The sequence below is a fragment of the Dendrobates tinctorius genome, unplaced genomic scaffold, assembly GCF_039654945.1.
Source record: "Dendrobates tinctorius isolate UK_male_01 unplaced genomic scaffold, ASM3965494v1 ptg000022l, whole genome shotgun sequence".
Taxonomy (NCBI): Eukaryota; Metazoa; Chordata; class Amphibia; order Anura; family Dendrobatidae; genus Dendrobates; species Dendrobates tinctorius.
This window is the reverse complement of record NW_027361690.1, coordinates 3665745-3684822: the sequence shown is the minus strand read 5'-3', so window position 1 is coordinate 3684822 and position 19078 is coordinate 3665745. Positions and strand designations below refer to the sequence as shown.

The 19078-nt window shown below is 40.8% G+C and overlaps 1 protein-coding gene across 1 annotated transcript in view; it reads left to right on the top strand.

Moving 5' to 3' along the window:
* UNC13C (unc-13 homolog C) overlaps positions 1-19078 on the top strand; it is a 1077413-nt gene that overhangs the window by 9125 nt on the left and 1049210 nt on the right. The gene's annotated exons all lie outside the window — the stretch shown is intronic.

Here is a 19078-nt window from a genome sequence, read left to right as displayed (position 1 = left end):
ATGATTGTCTAGAGCCACAATCTTATTTCGGAACTTCTGACAATTGTCAACTTGACAGACACTTTGCACATATTTAAGAAGCTGGTGTGTAAATATATGGTCTTTGGATGAAACAAAAAAAATACAAGACAGTACATACCAAGCAAGCAGTCAGTTCCATTTTTAGTCCTTTAAATGTATACCCAGAGTAATACAAACATCAATATTCTTAAATGGGTTATTGCACTGGATCTAGCTATAGGGGCTGCACGGTAGCAATCAAATCTGGGCCTTAGTGTTTGAGGGGTCTGACGGCCCTTTATCACATTAGAGAACCAATATTTAAAATATTCCAGATTACTGTTATTAGTTTTGTATTGGGCCAAAGGTGTGCCTTGGTCAGTATATCTTTGTTCTCTGTTCACTGTGTTTTACTTACATATCTAACACACTTCATTAGGCACAACTCTTGTGCAGAAATCTGCTAAGTGTAATGTCAGTGGATCCTTGCAGAAGGGAGAAATTTATTTTGGTAATGGTCCTCCACAGAGGAGCTGGGCTTACAACCCTTCTTGTCAATAGTAGCTTTTGGGATTTCACAGTTTAAATAGCAGCAATAGGAAGAACTGAATGTTTCTTTTTTTCAAATTCTTTTTCATGTGATAATTTTAGGTTGATGATACAATAAGTAGTGTTTCTTCTTTTCTAAAAAAAAAATATTGTAATATTGATCTTTTTCGTAATGTAGGGTTCCTGTATTACCCTTTATGTAAAGATTTTCCACTTAAATTAGCAGAAGATTCTTTGTCCCCTATTTATCAAGGTGTTCCAGAAACTTTGACAAATTCATCAATAGTTTCTTGCGTTTCTTGAAATGCCAGAAATGTTACTCCAGTCACTGACTGCATTAACATTTCTGACTAGGAGCAAAGAGGTGCGTGTCAGTGATAATTGCTCCTAGTTTCTAATGAATTTGACACACCTTATTCTTGCACGCCCTTCATTAAGGCCTCTTTCACACATCCAGTTTTCAGCATCAGGCGCGATGCGGCGAAAAGTGTAAAAACCGGATCTGGCGCCGGTTGCCACCGGATCCGGTTTTTCCCCCATTCAGTTTCATTATTGCCGCATCGCGCCGGATACCTATGCGGCGTATCCGGTTTTTGCCTGATCCGGCAAAAACAGCCTGTCCGGCGTCTGGAAAAAACGTTCCATGTAACTTTTTTTGCAGCGCCGGACCGGCTTTTTCCACAGCGTATGCCCGGACTCTGTGAATGTTAACCCCACAAGTGCCCGGCGAGAGAGAGAGAGAGATCTCTCTCTGTCACCCGGACACTTGTGAGAGATCTCTCTCGCCGGGCACTTGTGGGGTTAACACTCACAGTGTCTGGGTGAGAGAGATCTCTCTGTGGGGTTAACCCCACAAGTGCCCGGCAAGAGAGAGAGATTCTCTTGCCTGGACACTAAGTGTTAACCCCCCATGTCTCTCTCCACCCCCCTCCCCTCCCCTCCCCTCCCCTCTCCTCCCCTCCCCTCCCCTCTCCTATCCTCTCCTCCCCTCACCTCCCTTTCAGCAGCTGTCTCATTGGCTGCCTCTGTCCACCTCGTCCTGCGGCTCCTTTAATAATGTCCGAGCCGTATCGTCTCGCCGCACACACATCCGGTGTCACAGCTGCAGGCCGGATCCGGCAGCCCGGCTTTTCGCCGCACGCCGCCGGACCCCACACACCGGATGTGTGAAAGTAGCCTAAGTATGACATATACAACACCAGTCTTAATGAATGTTTTTTTCAAGTCTATACAGGCAATTTGTTTAGGTTTTTACACCAGAATACTGGCGTTAAATTTCTTAATAAATAACAATATTTTTGTGCACTTGTGTCAATATTGTGACATTTGCTAGTAACATGGGATGGACCTGACAATGCTACATCTGCTCATCACACTCATGATAATTTATGCCTGTTAACAGATACACCTAATTCATCAAGCGTCATTTTCCCATTTCATTAAGTGACATGAACTGATTAGTGAATTAGGTGCAGAGGATTTCAGCTCAGCAGGGGGGCGGAGGTGAAAACTCGGAGTGTGCCTCTAACCAAGTAGACCTGTTTACAACTGGGGTAGTGCCATCCAATCATAGGCATAGAGGAACCTCCGCAGAAGACTATGCTGTTACTAAAAATCTCTATACAAAAATTAACACTGATATTGCCACCATATGGTGACTATGTAGTGGTAGATACCAGTCCTGCAGAATATGTAAGAGATTACAGTACAGTTATAGATAGTGACTTACAAGTAACATTCTTTGTGATGGAGTCGTTCTCCTTTCTTGTCTTTTCCGTCTTTAACACACCAACATGACAACTTCAACCAGCCATGACTTGTTTGCAGACTTCATAAGAAAGACACATTTGACTTCTCACATTTCCAGCACCGTCCCCATCTGTTCCCAACGCTGAGTTACTGCTTCCAATGTGTCCTTATTACTGATCTTCTTAGTACCCCACATAAAAATGCCTACCATTATGCCACTTAAAAAGTAAAATGCCTCCTTTGTGCCCTCTAAATGGTAAAATTGCACCATAGAAAATATTATTGCCATATGCAAATGCCCTATAAAAGATTGCTCACATTTTGCCCCATAGAAAGTAATAATGTCCCAAGTGTGCCCATTTGAGTCCCAGTACTGAGCGCCCCTATACCACTTATGCTTCTTAACATTTTATTTTGTCCCCTGTGTAGCCCTATTTATAGTTCCCCTCTATACAGCATGATTATTCCACATACACAGCATGATGTACCCACAGATCCCTATTCACAGCATAATAGGCCCCACAATAGCCCCCTGTGACTGTATGACTTCCCCCAGTAGCTCTCGAACTGTATGACAACCCTCAATAGCTCCGCACTGTATGGTGGCCCACAGTAGCCTCCATCACATTGTATGATGGACCCCAGTATTTTCTCCACACTGTATGATGGCCCCCAGTTACCCCCCATACAGTAAGATGTCACCCAGTATTTCTCCCACACTGTATGATGGCTCCTATCAGCACTATTAAAATGACATTTAAAAAAAAATATCTTATCCTGACTAGTCCAATGGCAGAAAAGACAAAGGTATGAGCAGACCAAAATGGTGACATCATTGCACTGGGGCATGCAAAGTGTCCCAGCATGATAATGTCATCATGCCGATCCGACCTCACTCCCTGCCTTGTCTGTGCGTCGTTTAACTGTATCAGCGCTGCACACGCTGATATAGTTTAGAGTGGCATCTGCTCTGTGTGGATCCCTCTGAGTGAGGGGCCCGGGGTGACTGTACCCTCTGTTCTCCTGGTAGCTACACTACTGATTAGGTGTATTGTACTCCAGTGAGCCAAGCCATGAAGACTGGCATCATTTCAGCTTTAATGAATAGACTCATTGGCATTTGAAAATAGTCTTTGTCTATTAATTACACCAGATACATTGATGATATAACAATCCTTGGATTCACAAACAAAATGTCGTCAAATAGAAACTAGAAAAAATATAGAATAGCACATAGTGTAATTAGACAATGCTGGGGAATTATTAATACAAGTATATTAGAAAATATCTTCGATTACAGCACTAAATAGATAGGGATTTAGAATGAAATTTAGTTTGACTTTGGACCATCCCTTTAAGGAGGATGGAATTTAGGTATGACAGAGTAGTAGTTATCATTTTTTTTACAACTACATTGAAATTGTTTAACATAATATTTACAAGACCATTTGCAATTTGCTGTTAACTGCTGCAAAAAATGGAATGCAAACAGATACGTACACATCCTATTTTTATTGCATTGTGTGAATGCAGGCCAAGTGTTATAAAATTCTGATTGAAATCTTCAGTGGCAGAAAACTTGACCTTCTTGGTCTTTATCTTTACATTAAGTTTTAAGTGCATTTATTTGTGTCCAGATATCATCATAATTTGGATCTGTGCTTACTGTCCATACCTATTTGCACACAGAGTCTGGGGTGGAGGTCACACATGGCGCTTGGTGAACAAGTAACACGTGTCCGCTGCAAGTGACTTCCTAAAGCCACGTTCACACGTTCAGCATTTGGTCATTATTTTATATCATTATTTGTAAGCCAAAATCAGGAGTGGAACAGTCAGAGGAACAGTGTAATAGAAACACGTCACCTCTTCTGTATTTATCACACACTCCTGGTTTTGACTTCCAAATACTAACCAAAATACTGAATGTGGCCTAAATGTCGCACCGACTTTCAGCTGCATCATTATAGATAAATTGCTAATGGATTGCCTATTTTTAATGGTGGCTCAGTTTTAGAGAAACCACATTGCTATTGAAATAGGCAAGCAATTAGCAATTAATGTTTAATGATGCAGCGGAAAGCCGCTGCAATATTCAGGAAGCCACTTCTCATCAGACGCATCTTGGATAGGTGCTACTCGCACTGATGTGTGACATCAGCCTAAATGCTTGTCCTGATTGTTTCCAAGTGGCAGAGATGTATAACTCCTTAAAGTGTCTGTTTAAAGGCAGCAAAATAAGTAGACAGGCCTGATGCATGAATATGTAGACAGGTTTTGATGTCAGGCCAAAGAAAAAAAACACTTGTGTTTCGTTCGACTGATATAGAGCCTAACAAAAAATACTTTGGACATATGGCGGCAAACCTGCTTTATTCGTAGGGGAATGTTCTCCTTGCCTCCTGCTGACCCTGTCAACAGTGATTGACAAGCTGCCGTGCACCTGCTTCTATAAACTTTATCACATTATAACTCATATTTGCCAAACATGGCAATACTTTTTTCTGCTGTTTAGACTAATAGAAAATCAGGCATGTTCATATATTATGTCACCCCTATACAGAGTAGCATAGTATGGTGACAAATCCACTTCAAGTGTATCAGAGCTTGCTCTGAAATGCACCATATGTCCATGTCAGATTGACATAATTATAGCAGATTTTTAGCCTTTGTATGTGAAGAAGAAAGCATGAATTCACAACAAGCAGAGATCCTTAAATTATAGAGGGAACGTAACACAGTTTAGACTGTTACTCTTCACTGTACAATGAACTTTACGTATAAAGAGCAAACCTCCAATATGCTGCAAAAAATATTGAAATGCATCATTGTTTTAAAACTGTAAAAGGTTCTTCACCTTGAAAAATCACTATTTGTTAAGAGGCTCCTTTGACAATAAGCTGAATATGAAATGACCCCCTGCTGGGGGCCCCAGTGATCAACTGAGAAGTCTGGCAGTAAGCCACCACCAGAAAGAAACTAAGCATTGCACAGTGATCATTCAGATTATCAGGCCTTTTTACAATATGTAAGATGCCACTGTCCACTCTGGCCAAGAGATGAATATCCAGAACAGATGACGCTTTACTCAGTGAACACAAAATCCTCTACTAGGATATATGGGAAATGATTTTCTAAATTTGTCAGCCCTTTAAGTAATTGGGTATCTTTAGTTTTCGAAGACATCATTGGCCCTTTCGAGCAAAGGCATATGCTGAACGTAACACTTAGCTTGCACTAAAGCCTCCTTCAGACATCTATTTTTCATTAACCTGTTCCATCTTTGTTTTTCACTTCTAAAACACACACCAATTTTAGTATGTGTAGCTGTTCCCATATCCATGTTTTTTGCTAGATCACGTGTCTGCAAAAATATCATGGAGAATGTCAGTATTTCATCAAAGTCACAGATCAAAATAACCCCAAAAAGTCTTTGGTCCATGAAAATCACTAATGGCACACAGATTGGGGCAGACATAAGAGAAAATTACACAAAGTAAAAACAGACACTGAGCAAACACTGATGAAAATCTGATCCAAAACAATAATATAAATTGGTCTGTTTTTCTCCACATACAAAACAAAATGTTTGAATGAGGCCTAATACAAGGGGTTTCCAATCAGTAGGCTGCCGCTATAGAATCAGCATATCGAAAGGCATGGTCTAAAATAGACAATATGGGTAAAACAAATGTATTCTATTCCTCTTCCGTAGTTATGAATCTATTTATATCATAATTTACCACATTGCTTTCCCTGCTGGAAACTTGATAGCATTATGCTGCAATATTATCATGCAGTGTTTGACAATAGTAGAAAGGCATTACTAATGAATCACTTTGGGACCAAAAAGCCCTCAAAATTTAAAATGTCAGTATTCAAATAAAATAGTTGCTAAGAAATGATTTCAAGTCATATTTTGTAAAATATCAGTTATATTGCTTTATATCGCTAGATAAAATATGCCCAACTTTGTTGTTTTAGAATGATTAACCTAAACTGACACTGATTATGTACCTATAGGTGTCATTAGACCATATTTTTACTCCTGTAGAATAGCTGATTTGCATAATTCATATAGATGCCCTGCCCCTAAAATATTCTCTGCTAGCTGGATCACATCCAAAATGTAAAACTGGTCACATGTTGATCAATGAGGAGATAGAGCAGCGGATAAAGTTTGTTAATTAAGGTCTCTTTTAAGTTAATTGATTAAAGGGGTTATCTGGGATTTCTGGGTTTTTTTGGCTATGGGACTAGCAACTTACAGGCAGATGGTTGCTAACTACCTGCCTGTTCTGCCCTGCAAGGATCTGTCCTAGCTCAGGTGGGAATTCTTCGGCTTCATTTGACCTCATGTCAACAGAGCAGCTTTTTCACTTCCAGTCTTCTCATCACTGCTGATGTCATGCCGATTGACAGCCAGCTCTGTTATGAATGAGTCACCGTAGGAGGCAAAAGCAGAAATACAAGCTAAGTCCAGAAAACCAGAGAAGTTGGCAACTATCAGATTGCAGACCCCTGAAACCTAACAACACAACTAGCAGTAGCCATGGGGGGTTCCTACGAAGCCCTAGACCCCTCGATCACAGCCGGAGAATTGCATAGGCCTAAAGAAAGAAAGGGGAAATCTAAACTGCCCCAGAGCAGACCCCAAAGCAATAGGCAGCCCCCAACATATAATGACGGTGAAGCAAGATGAAAATACTAACACAGACAGAAAGATAGACTGAGCAAAGACGGGGCCCACAACTATCTAGATAGGAAAGGACAGGAAGGCTGCTGTCTGCAATCTGCCAAAACCCTATCAAAGACATAAGCCAACAAGCTGATATGAAAAAGGCCCTGAAGCAGCTAGGCTTCAAAAACTAAGTCAGCACTCAGGTATTTTCAGAAGACAGAGCTAAATGAATTCAGCACACCCCAGCAGGGAATGGCAGAAATCCAGAAAAACAAAGCAAAAACAAAGTCAAAGCACAAAAGCAAAAGGCCGAGCAGCAAACTTAGCTTTAGAGGAGCAGGAATTCAGACTAGTCTGCAAGGATCCCACAGAGAAATCACCCGCAGGGCAGAAGGGTGTCGGCAGCCTTATATCCAGTCCGTAACTCCACTCAGCCTGTCCTCATCATCAGCCTCAGGTGTTTGACAATCAGGCTCACTACCTTTCTTAACCAAAAGAGGGAGTTCCTCGGGCCTCAGTAATGAAGGGGAAAATGAACTCACAACACAGCTCCCCACAGTTAAGCAGCAAGTAGCGGTCTGTCAATTAGCATGACATAAGTTGTGACATATTTCACCAGAGCAGAGCAGAAAAAAAGAAGCAGCTCTGTTGAAGTGACATCACCGGATGTGGGAGAATCACTGGTAGAAGTGGTCAGTGACCGGTCTCAGCTGGAACAGATCATCACAGGACAGAACAGGCAGGTAGTTAGAAACAAAAGTCCAGGATATACCTTTTAAGCATTTCAGAAATTGATAAATTGATGCCTGACATTTTATCAGCAGTCTACCAAAAAGGTCGGGGTCCGACTAGTGTATGGCATCCAATGCGAGAGCATCGGATGTGATATGCTAATGACCTTCGGCTCCCGCTCGCAGCAGAGCTGGAGCCGAGTGTCATGCATCTGTGCACCGAGCCTCTCGCACAGCTGCGGAGGAGGTGGAGAAATTAATTTCTCCATCTCCTCCATTGCCAGGGTCAGCGTATAGCACACATCACTCGGATGATAGCTGAGCGATGTGCATTGTCTCACTCGCACCCATAGGCTTTATATGGGTGCGAGAGAGCCGAGACTCGGCTGAGTGCCGGTGACTGTTGCAGCATACTGCGATTTTACTCCCACGATGAAAACGGCCGAGAAAAAAAAGCTGATGGGAGCTGCCCCATAGATGAATACTGGTCTATGTGCTATGTGATGTTTTATCGCATAGCACTCATCCGTATTCACCGCTAGTGTTACCCCAGCCTAATAATGAGTTTCTAATTAGCTTTAAAACAAAATTAAAGTGTAACTGTTGTTTTCATCTTTACTCATAACTCAAAAGTACAGCCAAAAATAAGAAATTTTGCAATATATCTTATTGGAAACAATGATTATTTTTCTGCCTCTAGCCTCATTGGCAAATCATTCACTATCAATTCACTGAGTTCTAAGGGGTAACGTTTCTCCTTGTGGAGAGTGACATACCGCCGACTCTGGCATGCCAAGGTAAGAAGGCTTATTTGCCATGCAACTCTCTTCTAGGAAATTTTATATGCAAATTACCTCATCAGAGAGGAAGAGGACTTGGGTATAGAATTCAAGTCCTCTTTCTCTCTGAAGAGGAAATTTGCATTAACAATTCACTGGTAAATTCTTTCTTCAGTAAAGACAGGTTATAGGCTCACAGAGGAATCGGACCATAGATGCTGCTCAAAATACACAGGTAGAGGGAGGAGGGAAAAAGGAGATTTAGAGATAAAAACAAATAAACATGCTACTACAAGTTCACCTGAAACCACAGTTATTCTCTAAAGATGAGATCCATTAAAGGCACCTGTTGACATTTTTGTAAAAATTGCAATTGCAACTGCATAGATACAGTACAAGCTATTGCAGGTAAAAAAAAGTTAGTTCTCTGACTTCTGATTTATTAGAAAATGGCCAACTTGAGCAAAATTTTCTGTAAGAAATATGACTTTTCTTGTTTGACATGTAAATGTTAATGGATTTATTTACAGCATTAAAAGTGCATTAAATATTCCGTGTACCTGGCCACGCTGCTGACAATTTTGTTTTAGAAATTTGTTTTTATTTACTTGGAACAACTTTTTTTGAATTATCTTGTGTCATTCTTCTGTTATTCTTCTACTGTGCAGCCTTTAGTATTAATGAATTAACAATGAGTGTTAACAATTGGGGTGTTTCCTATAGATTTTGATACTCTCCAATAAATGCTAGCATTGCTAGACTATGTAAGCATATTGCCCTTTGACCAGTTGTCAATGTATTCATAAATATTTAGGAGGTATAACAAAAGAACAGGACCATGCGAAGTTCTTAATAAGGATTGTCTAGAATTTTGGAATGCTCATCATTCCACAACAAAAGTCATGCAACTATTTGGTAAAACTGAAAACATTAAACCCTTCACCACCTTATTTTTTTTCATTTTTGAGTTTCCATTTTTTGCTCCCCCTTCTTCCAAGAACCATAACTTTTTTATTTTTCTGTCAATATGGCCATGTGCAGGCTTGTTTTTTTGTGGGACAAGTAGTACTTTTGAATGACACCATTGGTTTTGCCATACAGTGTACTGGAAAACAGGAAAAAAATTAAAAGTGCGGTGAAATTGCAAAAAAATCCAGTTCCACAATTGTTTTTTGTTATGCTATTTTACCATGTTCAGTAAATGCTAGAACTGACATGCCATTATGATTCTCCAGGTCATTATGATTTCGTAGATACCAAACATGTATAGGTTCTTTTTTATTTAAGTGCCAAAAAAATCCCAAATTTAACAACAAAAAAAAAAATATGAGAAAAGTTGCCATTTTTCATGATCTCAGGTTGGGTAAGGGCTTATTTCTTGCGTGCCATGCTGACTGTTTTATTGATGCAATTTTGGTCAGATACGATCTTTTGAGTGCCCATTTTTGCATTTTAATGCAATGTTGTGGCGAGCAAAAAAACGTAATTCTGGTGTTTTGATTTTTTTCTTGTCACACCGTTTACCGATCAAAAATTATTTTTATATATTCTGAATGCGGTGATACCAAATATGTTTATTTTTATTTCTTTATTGTTTTATTATGAATGAGGCAAATGGGGGATGATTTGAACATATATATTTTTCTTTCCTGGTTAATCCAATAAGCGTTTATTTACATACACTCACTGGCCACTTTATTAGGTACACCATGCTAGTAAGGGGTTGGACCACCTTTTGCCTTCAGAACTGCCTCAATTCTTCGTGGCAGAGATTCAACAAGGTGCTGGAAGCATTCCTCAGAGATTTTGGACCATTTTGACATGATGGCATCACACAGTTGGCGCAGATTTGTCGGCTGCACATCCCTGATGCGAATCTCCCGTTCCACCACATCCCAAAGATGCTCTATTGGATTGAGATCTGGTGACTGAGGAGGCCATTTGAGTACAGTGAACTCATTGTCATGTTCAAGAAACCAATCTGAGATGATTCGAGCTTTATGACATGGCGCACTATCCTGCTGAAAGTAGCCATCAGATGTTGGGTACATTGTGGTCATAAAGGGATGGACATGGTCAGCAACAATACTCAGGTAGGCTGTGGCGTTGCAACGATGCTCAATTGGTACCAAGGGGCCCAAAGAGTGCCAAGAAAAAATTCCCCACACCATGACACCACCACCACCAGCCTGAACCGTTGATACAAGGCAGGATGGATCCATGCTTTCATGTTGTTTACGCCAAATTCTGACCCTACCATCCGAATGTCGCAGCAGAAATCGAGACTCATCAGACCAGGCAACGTTTATCCAATCTTCTACTGTCCAATTTCGATGAGCTTGTGCAAATTGTAGCCTCAGTTTCCTGTTCTTAGCTGAGAGGAGTGGTACCCAGTGTGGTCTTCTGCTGCTGTAGCCCATCTGCCTCAAAGTTCGACGCACTGTGCATTCAGAGATGCTCTTCTGCCTACCTTGGTTGTAACGGGTGGCAATTTGAGTCACTGTTGCCTTTCTATCAGCTCGAACCAGTCTGCCCATTCTCCTCTGACCTCTGGCATCAACAAGGCATTTCCGGCCACAGAACTGCCGCTCACTGGTTTTTTTTTCTTTTTCGGACCATTCTCTGTAAACCCTAGAGATGGTTGTGCGTGAAAATCCCAGTAGATCAGCAGTTTCTGAAATACTCAGACCAGCCCTTCTGGCACCAACAATCATGCCACGTTCAAAGGCACTCAAATCACCTTTCTTCCCCATACTGATGCTCGGTTTGAACTGCAGGAGATTGTCTTGACCATGTCTACATGCCTAAATGCACTGAGTTGCCGCCATGTGATTGGCTGATTAGAAATTAAGTCTTAACACACAGTTGGACAGGTGTACCTAATAAAGTGGCCAGTGAGTGTATATACCACATAATGCACCTCAGCTGCTGCAGAACCTCAGCCTATAGTGATGTGTGTGTTGGGTAATAATGCCCTGATGGCTGCCCTGTGTGGATGGATGTGTATGTGTAGATGGAGTTAGGGATGGATGAATGAGGGAGGATGGGAAGGGTCTGGCAGAGACTGGGGCGGTTACGGCCAGTCTCTGCCAGATAGGAAAACTCTAGTCGGGGAGTGAGCAGCTCCTCCAGAATCAGGAGACAGCTGCTCACTAGACTAAGCATGATACCTAGGAAACCATGCAGAATGCTGACAGGGAATATGTTACATACTGTCAGCCTTCTGCATCCTACGTACACACACAAATTATACAGAAAGCCCAGACAACCTTTTTAACACACTAAATAATACACTACATATACACAGATTTAGAGGAAAAAATTCATGATAGGGCTTCTTTAATTTCATCACAAAAAATCCTTATACTAACTTCTGAGCTTCATGAGCTCCCAACATAGCCATCATCCATCTCCCTATCTATTGTCTAAATTCTGTCTAATATCACACTGATATCACATTTGCCTATATAATTTTATATGTGCCAACATGCATGACTTTCTCAGGAAAGGCTCAATCACCAAGACTTTAAATTAGTTAAAACTACAACAAGTAGGTCATTCTTTGATTGTGACTTTTGACATTTGATAGTTTTGTTTCTTCCTCTAGTAGTTTTTGTCTCAATGCATTTGCAATATAAGCAGTCTGATCCTCAGCTGTCCCTGCCAACTAGGTCAAGATTGAAAGAGATCGGCTACTTTCTCTTATTTCCGCAGCTTTCCTTAACCCCTTCACCCCCAAGGGTGGTTTGCACGTTCATGACCAGGCCAATTTTTACAATTCTGACCACTGTACCTTTATGAGGTCATAATAACTATGGAACGCTTCCATGGATCCCGGTGATTCTGACACTGTTTTCTCGTGACATATTGTACTTCATGTTAGTGGTAAAATTTCATTCAAATAACTTGCGTTTATTTGTGAAAAAAGCGGAAATTTGGCAAAAATTTTGGAAATTTCGCAATTTTCCAACTTTGAATTTTTATGCCCTTTAAATCAGAGATACGGCACACAAAAAACTTGATAGCTAACATTTCCCACATGTTTACTTTACATCAGCACAATTTTGGAACCAAAATTTTTTTTTGTTAGGAAGTTATAAGGGTTAAAAGTTGACTAGCGATTTCTCATTTTTACAACACCATTTTATTTTTAGGACCACATCACATTTGAAGCCACTTTGAGGGGTCTATATGATAGAAAATACCCAAAAGTGACACCATTCTAAAAACTGCACCCCTTAAGGTGCTCAAAACCACATTCAAGAAGTTTATTAACCAATTAGGTGCGTCACAGGAATTTTTTTGAATATTTAAAAAAAAATGAACATCTAACTTTTTTTCACAAAAAAAATATTTCAGGTTCAATTTTTTTTATTTTACCAAGGGTAACAGGAGAAATTGGACTGCAAAAGTTATTGTGCAATTTGTTCTGAGTACGCTGATACCTGATTTGTGGGGGGGAACGACCGTTTCGGCACATGGCAGAGCTCAGAATGAAAGGAGCGCCGTTTGACTTTTTCAATGCAAAATTGGCTGGAATTCAGATCGGACGCCATGTCACGTTTGGAGAGTCCCTGATGTACCTAAACAGTGGAAACCCCCTACAAGTGACCCCATTTTGGAAACTAGACCCCCCAAGGAACTTATCTAGATATGTGGTGAGAACTTTGAACCCACAAGGGCTTTACAGAAGTTTATAACGTACAGCCGTACAATTAAAAAATCATATTTTTTCCACAAAAATGATCTTTTCACCCTCAATTCTTATTTTTCCAAAGGTAACAGGACCCTAAAAGTTATTGTGCAATTTGTCCTGAGTACGCTGATACCCCACATGTGGGGGTAAACCACTATTTGGGAGCATGGCAGAGCTCGGAAGGGAAGCAGCGCCATTTGATGTTTTTGGCTGGAATTGAGATCTGACACCATGTCACGATTGGAAAACCCCTGATGTACCAAAACAGTGGAAACCCCCCACAAATGACACCATTTTGGAAACTAGACCCCCTAAGGAACTTATCTAGATGTGTGGTGAGAACTTTGAACCCCCAAGGGCTTCACAGAAGTTTATAACATAAAGCCGTACAATTAAAAAATCATATTTTTTCCACAAAAATGATCTTTTCACCCTCAATTCTTATTTTTCCAAGGGCAACAGCACCCTAAAAGTTATTGTGAAATTTGTCCTGAGTATGCTGATACCCCACATGTGGGGGTAAACCACTATTTGAGCGCATGGCAGAGCTCGGAAGGGAAGCAGCGCCATTTGACATTTTTTGGCTGGAATTGAGATCGGACACCATGTCGCGATTGGAAAACCCCTGATGTACCTAAACAGTGGAAACCCCCCACAAATGACACCATTTTGTAAACTAGACCCCCCCAAGGAACTTATCTAGATGTGTGGTGAGCACTTTGAACCCCCCAGTGCTTCACAGAAGTTTATAACGCCCGGGCGTGAAAATAAAAAATTTGTATTTTTTCCACAAACATGATCTTTTAGTCACCAGTTTTTTATTTTCCCAAGGGTAACAGGAGAAATTGGACCCCAAAAGTTGTTGTCCAATTTGTCATGAGTACGCTGACACCCCATATGTGGGAGAAAACTACTGTATGGACACACGTCGGGGCTCGGAAGGGAAGCAGTGACGTTTTGGAAAGCAGACTTTGATGGAATGGTCTGCGGGTGTCATGTGCGTTTGGAGAGCCCCTGATGTACCTAAACTATTGAAACTCCCCACAAGTGACCCCATTATGGACACTAAACCCCCCACGGAACTTATCTAGATGTGTGGTGAGCACTTTGAACCCCCAAGTGCTTCACAGAAGTTTATAACGCTCGGACGTGAAAATAAAAAAATCATTTTTTTCCACAAAAATGATATTTTTGCCCCCAATTTTTATTTTCCTAAGAGTAACAGGAGAAATTGGACCCCAAAAATTGTTTTGCAATTTGTCCTGAGTAGGCTGATACCCTACATGTGGGGGTAAAACACTGTTTGGGCGCATGGCAGAGCTTGGAAGGGAAGGAGCACTATTTGACTTTTTCAACTCAGAATTGGCTGGAATTGAGATCAGACGCAATGTTGCATTTGGAGAGCCCCTGATGTGCCCAAACAGTGGAAAACCCCCAATTCTAACTTCAACCCGAACGCCAACACACCCCTAACCCTAATCTCAGCCCTAACCCTAGCCCTAACCCTAGCCCTAACCCTAACCCTAGCCCTAACCCTAACCCTAATGGAAAAATGGAAATAAATACATTTTTTTTATTTTATTATTTTTCCCTAACTAAGGGGGTGATAACGGGGGGTTTGATTTACTATTTATGGCGGTTTTTATGTTTGGCAGCTGTCGCACGCTAAAAGACGCTCACACCGAGTCATGTGAGGTCTTATTTTTTGCGGGACGAGTTGACGGTTTTATTGGTACCATTTTCGGGCACGTGACATTTTTTGATCGCTTTTTATTCCAATTTTTGGGACGCAGAATGAACAAAAGCCAGCGTTTCATGAATTTCTTTTGGGGGGGTGCGTTTACACCGTTCCGCGTGCGGTAAAATTGAACCGGTTTTATTCTTTTTATTCTTCGGGTCAGTATGGTTATAGCGATACCTCATTTAGGTTGTTTTTTTATGTTTTGTCGGTTTTATGCAATGAAAACTATTTTATATAAAAAATAATTATTTTTGCATCGCTTTATTCTGCGAGCTATAACTTTTTTATTTTTTGCTGATGATGCTGTGTGGCGGCTCGTTTTTTGCGGGACAAGATGACGTTTTCAGCGGTACCATGGATATTTATATGCGTCTTTTTGATCGCGCGTTATTACACTTTTTGTTTGGCTGTATGATAATAAATCATTATTTTTTGCTTCGTTTTTTATTTTTATTTTTTAAGGGGTTCGCTAAAGGGGTTAACTAATGGGACAGTTTTATAGGGCGGGTCGTTACGGACGCGGCGATACCTAATATGTGTACTTTTATTGTTTTGGTTTTTTTTTATTTCCAAAAAATGGATTTATTTGGGGGAATATTTTTTTTTTTCTAATTTATTTGGCGATTTTTTTTTTTTTTTATTATTTTAACACTTTTTTTTTTTAACTTTACTCAATAGTCCCAGGTGGGACATCACTGTCCTGTGACATATCGCTGATCTGTCACATCACAGATCACTGTGACAGATCAGCAATCTGTCACAGGCATTGAAGAAGACTTCCTTTTTCCTGCGCTTTGCAGGCCCTGAGGAAGCCAGCTTCCTGCAGGCCCCCGAAGGCCCCTGTCGCCATCTTGGATTCGGGGGCCTGCAGGAAAGGAGCCCCCCGCAGCAGCGCTGCACATTGCGCTGCCGTGGGGGGCTCAGTGAAGCACGGAGGGAGCCCCCTCCCTGCCGATGCTTCCCTTTAACCCCCGGTACACCGCGATCGTGTTTGATCATGGTGTGCAAGGGGTTAACGTGCCGGGTGTCAGCTGTGATAATCTGCTGACACCCGGCCGCGATCAGCGGCGCTCACCACTGAGACGTACTATCCCGTCCATGGGCATAGGGGCCTGGGTCCCATGGACGGGATAGTACGTCGGATGTCAGAAAGGGGTTAAAAACTGACCAGCTCCACTGTTCATAAATGACTGGTGATGGAGAAGCATCTCATCAGACCAGTCCATCAGCCTCCTCTAATAGAAATGCAGTTTCCCATGTCGGGTCATTTAAAAGTGATGGAGACTGATAGACAGATCTGGTCATATGTTCCTCCATCAGCAGCCATTGTATGGACAAAAGTATTGGTCTGTTTTTGAAGTAATCTGCACTAACAAGAGAAAGTGGCCAATTTCTTTAACGTTTGCTTTTTCTATTCTAATGCATGATATGTTTTTTTTAACTTTAATACAAATGTAGATTATGTTATCTCTTACACCAAGCTTCTCTGACACAGCATGGGAAGACAAATGTGATTAAAAACTAGGGAATAAAGGAAATATAAATCATATTTTATTTTTGTTACTTGCTCTCTCATTTTCTTTAAATAATAATTACTGTGCCTGACAAAAAAATGTGAAGAGAAGTGATTTACATCCAATAATTCATCGCCAGGAGCACTTTGTAATGTTATCTATCTTTAAATGCTAGTCAAGTCATTGCTACTTTGGCAATAAGATATTCTGCGAGAGTAGCAGTGAAAGAAGATATATTTTGGTTTACTGTATAATACAAAGTCTGAAATGCCACGTGGCATAATCTAGTAAAATAATTTTCCAGAATTGCACAATCTGGGGATGATGAGGTAAACCTTCACCACTTTAATAAAGAATATATTTGTATTACAAATAATCATGATTAGCTTTTCCAATAAAAGTTTTTTTTTTTGTTTGTTTTTTTTTTAGAAACATTTCTTTTTTTAGGTACAGGATTGTTTTTTATTGAAGCTTTGGATCACTTACAGTATATATTGCCATTCATTCCATAATACTTTAGAGACCTCATCACTGTCCTCACAGGGGCATACAATACAAATTACTCCTTGGAGTGTAGGAGGAAACCTGCACAAACACGGTTGAGAACCTACAAACCAGATATTATCTTTGATGGACTTGAATTAAGATGCCCAGCTCTGAAAGATTACAGAGCTAACCACTGAGCCACCCTGCTGCCCAGATATACCATATTTTTCGGACTATAAGATGCATCAGACTGTAATACGCACCCCAAATTTTTAAAAGAAAAATAGGGAAAAAAATTAATGCGTCAAATGAGGGTCTTGCAGTCTGAATTACTCAGTTTACCAGGGATAGGTTGTGATCGGGGGCACTGGTGGAGCGGGGTCACAAGAGGTGTTTGGTGGTCTGACGATGATCTAACTCATCCCAGGCTGGTGCGGCAGGTTCAGTGGTGTGGGGGCTCTGCCATTTTGTGAAAGCCCCCAAATATCCATCCCAGGCTGATGCGCAGCAGTTTTGCAGATGCTCGGTGGTGTTGGTGCTCCGCTGACATTTTGAGAAATCCCGGAGCCCCCACACGTCCATCCCAGGCTGGTGTGCGCAGTTTTGGAGATGCTCAGTGGTGCAGGGGCTCTGCCGACATTTTGTGAAAGCCAGAGCCTCCTCACTTCCATTGCTGTAATCTTGTGGTCTCCAGGAAAATGGCCGCCAGAGGCGGCGCATGCACAGAATGAGATCTTGGGATATGAGATCTCGGTGATGAGATCTCACTGCCGAGATCTCGTCTCCCGAGATATCAATCTACACATGTGCCGCCTCCGGCAGCCATTTTCCTGGAGGCCAGTGCCTTACAGCAATAGAAGTGTGGGGGCTCCGGGCTTTTACAAAATGTCAGCGGAGCCACCGCGCTACCAAGCATCTGCGAAACTGCCGCGCTTCAGCCTGAATGAGACTCCTGGGTAAGTACATCCGGACTATAAGACACACCCCCATTTTCCTTCAAAATTTTTTGGGAAAAAAGTGCGTCTTATAGTCTGAAAAATACTGTAACCCATAGCATCAAAGATCCTAATTTCAGATTTTATATGTTTAGGCCAGTTAGACTGTGAATATCAAATCAAATTTGTATGAGTACAGACCACAATGTCTGGGACGTATGTAAGTTTCCTTATCTAAAGTCAACCAACAACTTCATATTTGCCTATAAGGCTATTGCGTTCAGGTCCGGAGTTCGGAGACCTGTACAAAAATTGAGGTCTGCACTGTGAATGACTTATGCATGAGATCAGTCTTAGGAAATCTCTGTATACAAAGGGCAATAAGGATGTGTTTTCTTTTTTCTATCCTATATGAGGTCATTATGGTCCCTATTCTTCCTGAAAACCTCTGGTTCACATGCTCTGTGTGCACAATGAGGCTAAATGTATTTTTTGATTATTTTTATTGTTGAACTACAGTGCTCTCAGTCAAATCTGAAACCTAAATATTTAAAAATGTAAAAGTGAGGTTTTGTCTTTCTTAAGAGGATAAAATATATATGTGTGTAGAATTATTGGACAATTTAACATGTAGAATTGTTATAAAAGTAGATTAATAAATGAAAATTTTTCTATTTTAATTGTTAATTGAATCTGTTTAATTGGGAAAAATAACCAATGACTTCAAAATGTGCAAAAATACAATTTTGACATTTAACAAAAAATATCAGCGGCCAATATACCCTTCTTTTCAGTTACAGTCATAAGCCTTCCTTTCATTGAGTTTGTCAGTTTCTTAATCTGTTGACTATCAACTTTTTGTTCAGCACCAACCACAGGCTCCCAGACGCTGTTCAGAGAGGTGTACTGTTTCACCTTAAATTTCCCATTTAAGAAATGCCCACAAATTCTCATTAGGGTTTTGGTCCGGTGAGGAAGTGAGCCATGTAATTATTTTTAAATTTTTATGGCCTCTTCTGGCTGGGCAAGCAATGGAATAATTCAACGCATGTGATGGAGCATTGTTCTGCATAAAAATTATAGTTTTCTTCAAAAATGCATACTTTTTCCTGAACCACTGCTTGAAAAACATGTCTTCTAAAGCTGGCAGTAGGTTTGGGAGCTGAATTTAAGTCCATATTCAACCCAAAAATGTCCAAGTAGAGTCAAATTAGACG